The following is a 13,399-nucleotide window of genomic DNA, read 5'->3' as shown; positions in this document are numbered from 1 at the left end:
GACAATTAACTCTAGTCAAGAAAAGTTAACTTTTGACAAACAGATTTTATTTGAAAAATAAAACCTCTTTGAAAGATCTCCAGCATTGATTAAGGATGGCAATCATTTATAAATTTCTGGACAGTCCACAAAAGCTGTTTTTTTCCCTTCCCTTTTGAAGTGTAAATACCTCTGTCCATTGAGACATATATGTTGAAAAATTGTTCTGAAAGGCTATGGACATCTTTGACATGGAAAAATGTTTTTCTTACGTATGATAGAATTTACCCCTTGTCAGCTCATAGATCAGCAAAACTTCTATCCTGCACTTATTTCCCTCTTTATATACTTTCCTCCTTTTCCATAGCCTGTTTTCTCTGCCCTTCCTGAGACTGTTGTTACTTTCTGCCATGCCTTCATTGTAGAGCTGCAACTCTCTCCACTGCTATCCTAAAATGCTCATTCAGACATAAGTGATTTTTCTTGTATGCAAAAAACTGACCAATTTTCATCAGTATTTGGTCAATGCTTCAGTTTTTCCAAGAAGAGTTTCAGCACTGTTTTCTGCATTAAAAGGCTTCTAATAAACAAACATGAAAATCAGACAGTACTGAGATGCAACTAGGATGTCCCAGACCCATAAACTTGCATTGGCGTTGTTTGATTTGTGTCTATGATCAAAAACAGACAAGTTTCCATTGTTTTTGTGTGGACCAATCGATTTACAAAAAATGTAGGTCATGTGAACAGTCACACAGACAGGGTTAGTAAAAACCTGTTGACAGATTCCCTTTAAGGACAACTCCATTAATATTGGGGTCTTTGTGATTCAAGGCCATTATGTTGGGGACGTTTCAAAAGTTGTGAGATGGAGTGCTCACTATAAGGCTGTGTGCCCATGATGCGTTTTTTGGTGCGGATTTGCAGCGCGGAAACGCTCCAGGAACGCATTGCTTACCTTATCCCATGACTTCCAATGACATTCTGCAAGTTCTGTGCAAATGGTCAGGATTTTTTCTGCACGGATTTTACTCGCAGAAAAAATACGGACATGACCAATTCTTGTGTGTGTGTCTGCATGCGTATTTGCCTATACAATGCATTGGAAAAACGCATGGCAAATACATATGCAAAAAAGCGTCAAAAACCGCATGTGTTTTTCTGCCAAAGAGATGCAGAAATGCTCAGGAAAATTTCTGCTTCATTTCTGCATCGTGGGCATTAAGCCTAAAGGGGAGGGGTATTTGTTTGAAAAAAAAAAATTGTCTGTATCCGTAATTTTTAGCGGTCCAAAAAAAAATTGCTGAAGAGGTGGCAACCTTGGTGATGCTGATAACAATCAATGCCAGGAAGCTAAGTAACATGTGAATGGTTGCTCATTGGCTGATAACTTTTCTTCCTGGAGGAATGTAAAGACAACACAATGTAAAGAAAGTCTGTAATCTTATTTATTTTTTTTTTAAATTTAAAAGGAGCCGAGCAGCACTTCTTACTTCCGCATCGGGGGATAGATGTTGCTGCATGCCTGGTAGGACAATGCCTGTCCGATAGGCATTCTGAACATGTTCTATGTATTTTAATGATGAGCGAACGTGCTCGGATAACGTGTTATCCGAACATGCTTGGGTATTATCCAAGTATCTTGTGCATATTCTGATAATCATTGAGTCCCTGCGGTAGACAGCTGCAACACATGCGGGGATTGCCTGTTTGTCAACCAATCCCCGCATGTGTTGCGTCTGTCTACCGCCGCAGGGGATCAAACATATTAGCAGAGCATGCCCAGAATACTCAGATATCACCCAAGCATACTCGGATAACACGTCATATGAGCACGTTCGCTCATCATTAATCAGCATCTGTCCTACCTGGTATTCAGCATTGTCTCTCAACTTCCGGTGAGAAAATGAAAGGTGCTGCACAACCCTTTTAAGCCTGGCACAAGTTGGCACTATTAACCGTAGTTACCATTCTAAGATGGACATACTGCCAAAAGTACTGATTTTGTTCAATACAACGAACTGGAGTGCAAAAAGGATTAGGGTTTAGGGATGCTCTTCGTAAAATACTCTGACGTGTTGTGGGCTTACCGGGTTTTGTTCCATGTTCTGTCTTCAGGAGCACACCGCTATCTTACCTCCTGGCCTCTTGCTTATTGACAGTTTGGGCCATTGATATATTCCAGAGATCCAGCCAGCTTCAGAGCAGTACTTACAAGCTCTATAGCAAAGAGCTTGTAAGCACTGTGCTCATTGCCAAGGAAACCGTCTATCTGACTGTAGTGGTATCCCATATCCTAGGCAACAAGCAGTACACTAATAGCATTAAAAATCCATGTTTTTGAAAACAGAGACACTAAAGAGGTAAATTATAAAGATGTCTATTTTACAAACACTGCAATTTTACCATTTAAAATGTATACAACCCCTTTATATGGGCCAATTGTGCCTATTAGGGATTTAGCCTGCAAAGTGCTGTGATAACCTGGTGCTGTGCAGTAACTTCTCTACCATAGAGCGTACCCTCTGGTAAGGCAATGTTCACACAAGGATATTTTTTTTTCTTCAATCAATCAAAAATGTAGAGTTTTTCAAGGGGGAATTGCTTTTTTACCCCAAAGCATTTTTATCATTTCCTGAAGCGTTTTGTTAATGTTTTTCTTCAGCGTTCTCTGGCGTCTTCCGGGCATTTTATAGCTTTCTCGCTAACTTCTATTGTAAGATATGGAGAGGTTTCATTGTGGAAAATGCATAAAGAATGGTCAGCTCACTACTTTTAATCACTTGCCTGAACGTATGACCAACAAACACGTTTTTGAGTGCAAATGAATAGGAAGATTCTTTAGAGTGTTTTCTGAGTGCTTTTTCAGGCGTTCCTCATTGTTGGTCGTATCTTCGGACATTTGAGGTTTTTTTTTTTCTGCTTTTCTTTTTGAAAATTTGTCATAGTATTTGCGTTATTTTACGGCAGAAATATTATCCCAGTCTCTGACAGGAGTCGCATTCCTGGCTATGCACCCTGAATTTGGCATCTACTCCACCCTGAATTTGGCATCTACTCCAAAATGCCCCTCATTAAGGCCACGTGCACACGTTCAGTATTTAGTGAGGTTTTTTACCTCAGTATTTTTACGCAAAAACCAGGAGTGGAACAATCAGAGGAAAAGTAAAATAGAAACCCGTCACCACTTCTGTATTTCTCACCCACTCCTGGTTATGGCTTATAAATACTGAGGTAAAAAACTGACCAAATACTGAGCGTGTGAACATGGCCTAAATCGCGGCCAATGAGTTTTCCAGTGCAGTAATAGGCTCCCTTTTGGAAGATTTTGGATAAGTTTTTTTTTTTTCATTTCCTGAAGTGTTTTTTTTTTTTTTGTAGTTTTATTTTTATTAACATTGAAATGAATAGGAGCCGTGTTGGAACCGTTTTTTGAGGTGGTGTTTGGAGCGGATCCACTCCAACAACTCCTGAAAACCCCCTGGGAAGCCAGACGTTGGAGGGCACCACGGCTGGCACTGTTTTGGCGCATTTTGGTGTAGTTATGAGACAAAAGCCATAGGGTTAGGACCAAGTATTTCTATAGTTTACATTTGCAGTCTTCTTTCAATGTCAGAAGCCAGCATTTATCCAATGAAACCATTTGCTTTACATTTAGAAGAGGCAGTGATATAGGACCCGTGTTATATTTTTAGATGCAAATTCCAGACAGCAGCTCAAGCAATTGTGTAGTCATTGCTTAGTGATGATATAAAGTAAATACGCCACCAGTAACCACATCAGCATAACAACTGGGGACTATATTACGTTTCCTCCCCATCGGTCGTCTCACCGCGCGGAGGACGACGGCAATGTAGTGCCGGCTATGGTAGCGCCCGACCGTCTGTTCCAGGCTTGTGATTGGCTGTGTGCTCTGCCTGTTTGAAGCGGCGGGAGGGGGAGTTGTGCGAGCTGCGTTTCCGGTTACGGGGAACACTCGGTGCGATAGAGAGGGAGGAGGAAGAACACGGGGAGAGCCGAGTCTGAGCCCTGAAGCCCCGCATCCACAGGCCACCACCTTCCCATAGCAAAGCACCGGAGTGCAGGCGGCGCCTCACCGGAGGGCTCCAAGGAAGTCAGACTGCTTGATAGGTGAGACCCAGGGATGTTGCATGTGCGGGGCTGCAGTGCTGTGTGCGCTCCGGGCTCAGCGGATCAATCAATGGTAACTACTTGTCCAATGATTGGAGTAATGTAGCGTGACGCGGCGCGGATCTGTGCAGTGTGCACAGGGCGGAACATGCAGCAATGCGGGAGCCAGATGTCCAGCTGCACGGAGCCCATAGATCACAATGGGAGATCAGTGAAGGGCGATCTGCCCCTCATTGTCAGCAATAGGATGGGGAGCAGGAGTCTCAATGTGTGTCTGTCTGTATCGCCATTCTGTCTCCTCTCCACTTGCCCCTTGTGTCCTACTTGCATCCTAATGAAGGAGGGGCTCTGATGTGTGAATATTATTTTGGCATTAATTGGTCCTTTTCATCTTGTATGGTGGGTGCACTAGCTGCAGGGCATCTGGGCGGGGGTTGGGGGCACCTCGATCCTTCAGGATTGGTGAGAATAGCCATATAATGGTTGGTTTGGCTCAGTCTACACGTCTAGCTACATTTACATATGATAAAGGAGTCTCCATATGTTCCAGTACATACTTGGTGATTCTACCCCAGTGCTTTTCATGCTTCTTTGGGACTTTGATCCAGGTTAGCCGGTAATGGGTGTAGTCTTGGATGGGGCCAAGCTGTAAATGCCGATATCTCCTCAGGATGGAGGTGTAGATGTACTGGGTGTGTTATATGGATCAGTGGTATGTGCTTAACCCTTTTTGCACATTAGTAATTGTTAAAAGGGTGTGGGTAACATGTGACATTGCCTGTAGCCCATTTCTATATATGTTAGTTCATTCATATGGGTTTCTAAAGGAGAATACCAGGCATGGAGGGTAGGGGGTGTCAGATTCCAGCCACCAAAAACGAGCCTGTGCTTGTACCATAGATACTGCAGTGACTGTGCCCATATCCGTGCCACTCATGTGGCCTTTGAGCTGCTATGTACTGCTGTAAATACTTGGCCTTGTTTAGGATAAGATATATTTATTTACGTTCCCACTATTTATTGTAGTTACTGTATATTTTATAACATAACAGTTCAGCACAACAGTAATAGTGGTTTATGGCTCTCACTCTTCATATATGTAGGTCACTGAAAGGTCTAGTCCACCTTTTATGTTGGAAATGACTGCTCATTGGGGGGGGATTGCCACCTTCCGCGTATTATTCTGTTGTCTAGGTGTACTATGTGTTTGGTCTTGGTTCAAGACATGGCCATGAATAGTCAAAAGGTGGCCATATACATTGTATGAATATGGCCAAAAAGCAGGGCTGTGAAGTCGTCATAAAATGGGCTGACTCCTAAAATCTATAATAAATTTGGACGAATCTGTGCTGCACTTTATGTACATGCTCCGTAGTGAGGCAGTGCTGTGGAGTCGGAGGTTTGGCTTATCGACTCCAAAGCCCTGCCAAAAAGCATCACTTTTGGTGTGGATATCTGTGTGCGTGTCTACCTACTGTTTCCCAGCAGCAGATATTGTGGGGGAAAAGGAGTTTTGTGCATGCTGAATTTCAATATGCCCGTGCTTTTGTCCTCAAGGCAGAGCAGCGCCAATAGAGATGTCCGGCAGTGGCTTATTCCCCGCTGAGAACACATGCATGCTCCACTATCTGTGTTGTACGGCCACATTAAGATATACTTGCACTGCTCGTTTTCAGTTGTGTCCATATTGTCAGACATTTCTCCAAATACGATGCAAGCTTTGAACGGTTGTCAACACACACACACACACACACACACACACACACACACACACACACACACACACACACACACACACACACACACACACATCCTGTGCTTGACAGAAGACTTCCCCCGGCTTTAGATAGTTATTTAGTGGAGTGAATAAAACCCACCTATAAAGATTTTCTTTAGTTCCTTACTTGGAGAGCAAGTCGCATGAGCTACTAAAATCCTCAATACACCGGTACTAAACATACTGTAGAAATAACATATATTTCTACCAATTTTACAAGGAAGCTCTTGTATCTATACAGAAAATTCTATGTTGATTTGACATGACCCAGAAAGCCTAATTCCCAAAGCTACCTGTAGATGCTATTTATCTCTCAATTGATCCGTTCAGTAATGTAGTTTCTATGGGGAAAACATGGGTCAAACTTGCCAGAGCCTATTGTTTCCATGGTATCTGGCATCCATTCATCCCTGCTGCTCTTAGGGGGAGTATGACCTGATATGCATCCCGAGTCTGACCATTAACCATTGGGCAGTGTACGCACAAAGCGGAGCAGATATAGCATCCAGAAATGATGCATATGAAAGCAGACTGCATACACGTATTCACTGAGCCTGAAAATGTGTGCAGGACATTTGTTACCCTGAGCCAGTGCATCTGCTCCCTTTATTCTGGCTCCCTGTTCCAAGCATTTCTGTGAGTCAACCTTGTACTCTATCGGCAAAGAAAAAAACTACACCGTGTCTGATGCTGCTCTTATTTTATGGAGATTTGTGCAGCTGTATTACTGTAAATATTTGCAGGTGTGTATATAAATAAAAGCTTATGCTTAGTAACTAATTTTTTTGTCTCCAGTGTTTGGTTTTTCTCCCCTTTTTTACAGTAAGGTGGACTACATGTACTTAATGGCCCATCACATTTGAGGTCTCATTTAGACCATCGAAATTTGGACTTATTTTACCATCTTTATTATGGTTTCAAGTCTTCCAACCTGAACAAACAGGGTTATAGATCCATATGATGTTAATTGGGGCCATAAAAAAACACAATCCACATGACTGGTGTCTGTATCAGGTGCTAAATTATGGAGTTCGTCCGATGGTAAAGGGTTTGGTTTATAAAAACTCACTGAACTTGAAAATAGGAGTGAGCAGTTTCCTTTCTTTTGGTGATCGTAAGCCACTTTTGGATTGTCACTTCATTGAAGGTTAGCACACCTAAGGACTGGTTTTCATTATTTGTGTTTTATGTATTAATTTCTATCGTGTGCTATGTGTGTCTTTTTTTTTTTTTTTTTTTTTGTCGACTTAACTTGAATGGATGCTTTCTGTCTGCAAAATGGACCGAAGTAGCACTTTTGTTCACATTTAAAAATTAATTAAATTAAACACTGACATGTGAACAAGGCCTCAAGCTGCCCATACACTTGAGCTAGGTATAGAGCACACTTTCATTTGGCAGCCATCACTGCCGACATCCCCATAAATGTGAGCACACAGAGGTCGAGAGGAGAAAGGCGCTGCCTCATACCCCTTGCCATGGATTATATTCCATGAAAAATAAAAGGATCGAGCTTTGAAATGCCTCCTGTTTGCTCTTTCTCTCCCCAACAACATTAAAATTGACTGGTTCAGCCAACTTTCATCTAATGGGTATGGAGTCTTCTAGTCCACATCCTGAGCCTCATAATTCAGGGTCCATATATGGAAGGCAATGCCCAGACTGGCCGACTGTATCCTGACCAGATCTTACAGCCGCACAGGCGTATATGAGGTTGTAAATTCGGATTAGGAGACCCATGGTCAATCCAGTTATTGCAGTCTGTGAAATGACGCCCGCTGAATTCAGGATTAAGCTGTATTCACACATTTGTGTGTTTGGGTCAGTGTCGTGATTCACGAGTTAGCTGGGGGTCCCCTGATCTGATATATGCCTATGAGGCTGTCGTGTTCGAGTCAGGAGACTTGTGACCAGTCTGTGAATCGTGGTTTGAACTTGGAGCATGACACACGGATGTATGAGTGCTGTTTTAGTCTGAGAGAAATTACTGTATGTTCTTCAGATTGGAGGAAGATCTCGTTGTCAGGCCTTCACTGATTGTGTTTTATGTTTGTGATAAATACCACACAGTACAATAACTAAATTTCCCATACACATAAGACTGATATCGACGGGCCCTGCCGAAGGTCAGACATGGGGTTTCATTAGTGAATGTCCGATTTCGTACGGTTGATCGCATTGTTCTTCCATATAGATATGGAGATATGTCTCTGACTAATGGCATCTTTCTCAAAGAGAACACAGGAGTGCATGGTTTATCGAACTCTCCTGTGTGTATGGGAGCATCAGCTGAATGGGGCTCAAAGGGACTGTCAGCACAGAATGACTGCTCAAACTAAGTACAGGTGCTTGGGGGTTCATGGCGGGGCCAATCATTTGAAAATACATTTTCCCACCTGCTTGTTTTCCCTGTCTCCACCCTCTTCTTTGACAGCTCTGGCTTCATAGAGGCAGAGATAGGTGGGAAGGTGTATTTAAAGAACTGGCCCTGCCATGATGCGCTAAGCTCCTGTACTTGGTTTGAATAGTCAGTGGGCTATTAATGTATTCCTTTTCTGGCTTGTATTTGAGGATCAGATATGTACATTCAACTCTGAGTTAGAAAAAAAATCAGCATATGGAAGCCACCCATGTGCTGTCTTTTTCACAGATCTGTTCTATAAAAATGATAAATCAGGCATGGGTTTGTGAATAAGACCAAAGGTCTCTTTGACATGTCTGTTTGCAGTAAGCGTGCCATCCGTTTTTTTTTTTTTTTTTTCATGGATTCCACATGTGCACATGTCCATGTTTTTACCAGCATCATGGATGACAAGGGACAATACAAGTCTATGGGTCCATGAAAAGTCTGTACAGCACACGGATGGCTTCTGTGTGCTGTACGTGTTTTAACATTGTGAAGTTTAGGAGAAGCTGTGTAATTTCTGTCTTTTGCCATACCGGTGAAACACTGATGGCACACTGATCCAAGACACTGATTGCACCGGTACTGTTAATATATGGACGTGACAAGGGGGCTTAAGACTGTTAGAGGATTTGGGTTTGTTCCCTTGTCATGTGTTTTCTGAAACTTGTGACAGAAAATACACGTGAATGTGGCAACTTCTGCTGCATGTTCATAAACTTTTTTTTTTGCAAGCTCCGTTCAGCTGTGGGACCAGTGGCAGAGATCTGCCTGGTGTGAACATACCCTTACTGTTACTCTTAACTTTCATAGGCATCAACAAAAAAAATTAATTTGAGCTGATTTCTGAAATGGAACGATTTACCTGGCTGCTGAGATTTCTCCAGCTCTGTTATAAGACTATTTAGTTCCTGTAACGACCGTGTGCTATCTGCTGACACCACACATAGTCCACTTGTAAAGACCTGTGTTGCTCCGTACCGCCATGGCACTGTATCGTTGTGATACTCTCCTCTTTATCAGTCACATTGCTTTTTCCAGTGTAGTCCCTAAAGTGACTCATTATCCTGGTTTATATTACCATTTGTCTTGTTTCTCCTAGCAATGACATGCTGTAATCTTGAAGGGTTTGGGAGACCTAGACCTTTTGCATAGTAAAGTCAACCTTGCCCTAATTAGAGCTGAATGCATGCATCCAGAAACCTTGATGGCTACGCCATATTTACTGTAGTGTAAACACGACTCGTGCTGGAACAATTAGAACGACTGGTGGAATCTTAGCCATGGAAAATGCTGGTATTCTGACAGTCATCTGCTTTCAATCCTGTCATTTGCTGGCTGAGTGAACCCAAGGTGGGTGGGATTCTTCAGACCGCACCAGATCCAGCAGTCTCACTAGTCTAATAACATGTGGATGTTGTTTTGATGTGGGAGGATGTCGCACCTGCCTCGAGTCATCTGAGCAAAAGCATTTACAATGACTTCTGTCCCACCTAAACTTTCATTATTGACAGATCTTTTGAAGAAGACTAGTTAAACAAATTTTAATATTTTTTTTCCATGCTTTAAATGGGTTCGGTCACTAAATTTCACAGTACAAACTAAACCTTTTTAAATTACTTGGACCTAGTTCACATTTGTACAGCGCTTATGCTAAGCACTTAAATTGGGGTTTTCAGCTAAATCTCGTTTAAAAATGTGATTCGAATGAGTCCATGTAATGGGGAAGACTGTCACCTTTCTCTCATTTTGGCTTCAGTTCTGGGGGTGGTCTTCATTTTGAGGCAGACTCTATAACGTGGTTAACAACGCTTTTGTATCCGCCTAAAAAAAAAAAAAAAAAATACAGATGCCCCCATAACAAAGGCCAAACGGAGTACAATGTGTGTCCGTCTGCTCCATCATACTGAATGAAGTAGAAGTTGCAGGAAAAACAATTAGCGCAAATGGGGTCTTATCCAATGTCATGAGAAATTGAAAAAAAAAAAAAAAAAAAATGCAATTGATCACCTGGTACGTTTTTGTGACCCTAACAGTAAACTACGTATTTTTAGAAAGCAGCTGCTGCAAACCCTCAATTAAAGGTGGGTAAAGGAGTTTTGGGGTTTTACTTTGCGCTGCTGGCAATACTGGTATTTTGGATCTCTGGATCGAAGAGTTTTAATAGCGGTTTAATTGTCAACACGTTGCGAAGTATGCCACTTGTTCATCAGGACAAACCACACTATAGTATGTGCACATTGCCTTACAAGCTCTTAGACCTTTAAAGGAAATAAAACTTCGAAGAGACGTCCCAAATCATGAAAATGCAAAGTCTTTATTGAAAAATATTAAATGTGAACAATGAGGATCACTCAGAAGCACACAGTGTAAAAACAATGGAGGAGCAATATCCATTCATCATTTAGAGAAAATGTGTACTACCCAATATGAGTGAATTACCTATCTTGAAAGAGTAACTCATAAGGAGGTTCATGGAGAAACCACATAGTTTTGAAAGCTCTGTCCAGTGTGGGATTTAGTATAAAGGCATTAGCCCAGAGCAACAAGTTAATATAGACATGACACCTCGACTATGAGCTGAGGCTCACTCTAGATCAGGGGTGGGCAATTAATTTTGCCAGGGGGCCTCATGAGAAATTGGGATGGTTTTAGAGGGCCGGACTAATATAATTAACTCCGTTCTACCCAATACTGTATATATACATATGCTATCTTTTCATAAACAAACAGTATGTTAAACAATGCAAAGATTTAAAATACAATGAAAATACGGAGGACCTAATTACATCATTATTTAATGATAAGATGTTGAACTGCAACCAGCTTGTGATTGTTCACTTTAGAAAATTGTTAACTTTAACAGTGTTTGGAAAAAACTTGCTATTTTAGGTCAAGATATCATGTTAGTTTTTTAACGAACGGCATCCCTTTAACTTCGTAAAGAACAGAAAATTAAACCTTTCAATAACATGAAAATGTTCAATGAGAGTAATCTAGCCTGTTTTGGGCCTGAACAAGTTCATTGAAGTTAGGTTCAATATCTGAGGTGGATATGCGAAGAACAGCACACAAGTGATCATCACTGAGAGAGGATCTGTATCTGGATTTGTTGAACTTCATCAGTGAGAATGTTTGTTCACATACGTAGGTAGATCCAAAGAGAACCAACATCCTCTGAGCATGCCTCCTTATGTTTGGAAAGTTTTCCTCTTTGAGAGAAGAATAAAACTCCAGCAGTGATACTGATTTAAAAAGCTCTGCCAGTAGATTGTCAGACTGCAGATCAATGAGTTCTAACTGGACATCACTGGGTGCATTATCCACACAGCATGCAAAGGGAGAGGAAATCGTGTGCATTTCACTCTCAACTCCTTTGAAGTCTTCAAATCTTCTGGAAAATTCATCATATAAAGCCGCTAACATGGATGAATACTTGTCGAGGTGATCAGCTGATGGTGTGACTTCTTTCAGTGTTGGCACGTGAGTGAGAATTTTGTCCTTCAATTGGCTAGAAAGAAACTTCAACTTTCTCATGAAAGCTGTCACCAAGCTGAACATTTCATGTGCAAAGAGGCCTTTGCCTTGGAGCTTGCTATTTAGCTCATTCATTAGTGTAGTCACATCAATGGCAAAGGCCAGATCTGCCATCCAGTGCTTATCTGAGAACTCTGGGATGTCTTTGCCTTTCATCTTACAAAAATCCTGAATCTCAGCTCTCAGGTCCCATACTCTTTTAAGCACCTTTCCAAGGCTGAGCCATCTCACAGTGGTGTGGTAGCCTATGTCACTATGTTCACTTTCTTGCTCCTCCAATAGTGCAACAAACTGTCTGTGATTCAGCCCTCTTGCCCTGATAAAATTAACTCTTAGTTACAACATCAACAACATGGCTGATTTTTAGCACCGACTTGCACAGCACTTCTTGATGAATAATGCAATGCAAAAATATCAATTTCTGTTCTGGGTTTATTTCATTCACTTTATCTTGCATCCGCTTCAAAAGTCCAACGTTTTTCCCTGTCATATTTGGACAGCCATCGGTTATAACACTTACTAATTTGTTCCATTTTAGGCCCAGTTTGTCCATGGATGCATTTACTTCGGTGAACAAATCACTCCCTGTTGTGGTACCTTTCATTGATCGCAAAGCTAACAGCTCTTCGGTCATCTCAAATTTTTTTGTTATTCCGCGTACAAAGATAAGTAACTGGGCGGTATCACGGATATCACAGCTCTCGTCCAGAGCCATGCAAAAAAAAATAAAATCATCAACTTTGTTTTTCAGCTGAAACTCCAAATTCCCCGCAATGTCTTCTACCCGTCTTGTTACGGTTCGTCTGGAGAGCGGCACATTTGAAAATGCTTCTTTTATCTCAGGACAAATTATCGCTGCAGAGTCCACCAAACATTCTTTGACGAACTCCCCTTCACAGAATGGCTTACTGTTTCTTGCAATTTTGTGGGATATTACAAAGCTTGTCCTGACGGCTGCATCCCTGGATGTGTGGAGCTTTGTAAAAAATCCTTGCTGCCTTTGCAGTTTTGATAGCAAATCTTCAGATGCCCGTGCCTGCTCTGCCTCTGTCAAGTTCTTGTATTTCTCTGCATGTTTAGTCTCATAATGGCGACTTAAATTGTAATCCTTAAACACAGCTATCTGCTCTCCACAAACTAAGCATACAGCTTTACCTTTGGCTTCAGTAAATAAATATTTAGAAGTCCATTCCTTTTTAAAAACTCTGCATTCTGCATCAATCTTCCTTTTTTTTAATGTTAGCTGACATATTTAAGGTCTAACTGTGACCCGCAGATGTCGGGGTCTACTCTGGTGCAAGGATGATAAAGCTCACTGCGTCTGCTGGGACTCCTGTGGTTCCTGATGTATCATGAGAACAGGAGTGGTACACACATACCACGTGCTTCCTCCCCTGTCCCCTGCAGCAGCCACTCTTTTCTTCTGACACTTGGGCAGAGAATCGGGACTCCCATTGGAAGAATTGTCTGCCCGAGTGTCAGAAGAACAGAGTGGCTGCTGCAGGGGACAGGGGAGGAAGCGCGTGTACTCATCATTCCTCAGGAACCGGAGGAGTCCCGGCAGACGCGGT

At 41.9% G+C, this 13,399-nt stretch overlaps 1 protein-coding gene across 3 annotated transcripts in view; it reads left to right on the top strand.

The window, feature by feature from the left end:
• CORO1C (coronin 1C) overlaps positions 1–13,399 on the top strand; it is a 110,726-nt gene that overhangs the window by 31,542 nt on the left and 65,785 nt on the right. The window contains exon 1 of one of the 3 annotated variants that reach the window (XM_073672400.1): positions 3,886–4,110. The exons of the other annotated variants lie outside the window; for them this stretch is intronic. The gene's annotated coding sequence lies outside the window, so the exon portion shown is untranslated. Of the gene's footprint in view, positions 1–3,885; positions 4,111–13,399 lie in introns of those variants that run through there. 3 annotated transcript variants of the gene reach the window in all.

This window comes from Phyllobates terribilis, unplaced genomic scaffold (assembly GCF_046119375.1).
Source record: "Phyllobates terribilis strain yellow unplaced genomic scaffold, ASM4611937v1 Scaffold_1__5_contigs__length_1240528914, whole genome shotgun sequence".
Classification (NCBI taxonomy): Eukaryota; Metazoa; Chordata; class Amphibia; order Anura; family Dendrobatidae; genus Phyllobates; species Phyllobates terribilis.
This window is presented reverse-complemented; position numbering and strand designations above follow the sequence as displayed.